The 2349-nt window shown below is 39.7% G+C and overlaps 1 non-coding gene across 1 annotated transcript; it reads left to right on the plus strand.

Moving 5' to 3' along the window:
- Positions 1 to 1481: 1481 nt before the first annotated feature.
- On the plus strand, positions 1482 to 1554 carry Trnak-cuu. Its single transcript has one exon. It is a non-coding gene; the product is annotated as a tRNA-Lys (tRNA).
- The last annotated feature ends 795 nt before the right edge of the window (positions 1555 to 2349 follow it).

Below are 2349 nucleotides of genomic sequence, written 5' to 3' on the forward strand. Positions count from 1 at the left end.
CTCTATATGACCATTATTATCTTAGCAAAGTTTAAAAATATATATATATATCTTGTACATTTTGATATAAAATTCATACTTTAAGAAAAGTTTAAAGAATCACAATAGAATCAAAGAATTGAGATTAGTAATAGAATAGTCCCTTAATTAATTTGGTTTTTCTCCTGTCCCATGTCAGAAGATGGCTCTTTCTTCTGGTATGATACAAGAAGTTTTCATTTTCCTTTTAACAACATGCTTGAGTTTAAAGGAAGAGAGAGCCATTCTCCAACTCCAAAATCAGCTTGAAGCTTTAATTGAACTGGGACTACAAGAAGACTAAGAGTATTAATTTTTTAGAGAAGAGCAGAAACAAACATTTAGAAAGATTTATGAAATTTTGTAGATGATATACCAATAGGCCATTTTACTCTTTTTCCTGAGACAGTTGTCTCATTTGTCCAGTGTTCTTCAGATTCCTTAGCCTTCATTCTCCTAAAAGACAAAAACAAAAACCCTTCCCCAAGACTAATTTTGGGGAGGTCCCCTTTTGGCAAGTTACATCTGATTAAATGAAAAGGCATGTATTAATGGTATAAGTGAGTTTAAACTGGATGGTCATGATGGTTGATGAACTATCACCTCCTCTAATTAAGAGGTCGCTCTTGTTCAAATCGAACCTTTATCAGTTTTGATGGTACCCACAGCTTATCTTCTCCTGCAAAAACAAAAGCAAAACCTCGTCCCCAACATAACACATACCCTGTTTTCCATTCTGAGGTCAGCACATCCTTGAAGTATATAGGCTGATTTAATTCTGTTGTTTTTTCTATTAACCAATGTCTCTCTGCAGCTGTTGTTCCTTTCTCATTAGCACTGAGAAAATTCAAAGTTAATAGAGCATTGTGCAGTCTATTTCTGGCGGTTTTTGTTGCCCCTTTCTGTTTATTTATCATGTCCTTTAGAGTTCTGTTGGATCTTTCTATAACTCCTTGGCCTGTAGGATTATGTGGTATACCTGTAATATGCTTTATATTATAATAAGCAAAAAACTGTTTCATTTTAATAGAGACATATGCTGGAGCATTGTCAGTTTTAATTTGTGCAGGTATACCCATGATGGCCATAACTTCTAGCAAATGAGTGATTACAGAATCAGCTTTTTCAGAACTCAAAGCAGTTGCCCATTGAAATCCTGAATAAGTATCGATAGTATGGTGTACATATTTCAATTTTCCAAATTCTGCAAAGTGAAACACATCCGTCTGCCAGATTTCATTCCTCTGAGTACCCTTTGGGTTACATCCTGCTGGCAATGGTGTCTGATTGTAGAGGGAACAAGTAGGACATTTCTTTACAATTTCCTTGGCTTGTTGCTAGGTTATGGAAAAATCCTTTTTTAAACCTTTACTATTGACATGATGTTTCTTATGAAATTCTGAGGATTCCAGCACATTTCCTATCAATAATTTATCAGTCTCATCATTACCTTGTGCTAGAGGGCCCGGCTAGCTCAGTCGGTAGAGCATGAGACTCTTAATCTCAGGGTCGTGGGTTCGAGCCCCATGTTGGGCGCCAAATGTAGATGTATCCAGCTTGTTAAATAAGAAACACAGAACTGATTGCAGAGTTAAAAACACGAGGTCAGAGCAAGAGCAGAAAACCTTACCCTTCACTGTTTCTGCGGTTCTTCCTCTCCGCAAGAGACCTACTTCTCTGCGTCCTGTCTATTTAAAAACTTTCTGTTCTCTTCTCTCATTGGTTGTAAACCCAGCCACATGACCTCCTCGTCACTGCCTGTTTGTACAGACCTCCAGGTCTTCTATGATTGGTATTGAGATTAAAGGCGTGTGTCTGCCATGCTGGCTGTGTCCTTGAACACACAGAGATCTGCCTGCCTAGCTCTGCCTCCCAAGTGCTGGGATTAAAGGCGTGCCCTACTACTGCTCAGCTTCTGCTCTGGCTTGCTCTGACCTCAAGGCAACTTTATTGACATACAAATAAAATCACATTTCAATACAAATAAAATATCACTATACTCATGAACTTTAGAGCAACAGCTGTGGAGCTTCCATGGGACTGTATTGGGCTCTGCATAAGCGAGACAGTGTGTAGTTTGATTTGCTTAAGGGGCCTCTTGGCAGTGGGATCAGGATCCATCGTTGGTGCATAATTTGGTTTTTTGGAGCCCATTCCTTATGGTGGGACAACTTGCATAGCTTTGATGCATGGGGAGGCACTTGGACCTACCTCAGCTGAATGTACCAGGCTCTGTTGACTCCCTATGGGAGGCCATACCTTATTGGTGGCGGGAAAACTTGTAGGGGGAAGGCTGGAGGGGTGGGAGAAGGGAAGAGAGGGGAATCTGTG

This window comes from Onychomys torridus, chromosome 14 (assembly GCF_903995425.1).
Source record: "Onychomys torridus chromosome 14, mOncTor1.1, whole genome shotgun sequence".
Lineage (NCBI taxonomy): Eukaryota > Metazoa > Chordata > Mammalia > Rodentia > Cricetidae > Onychomys > Onychomys torridus.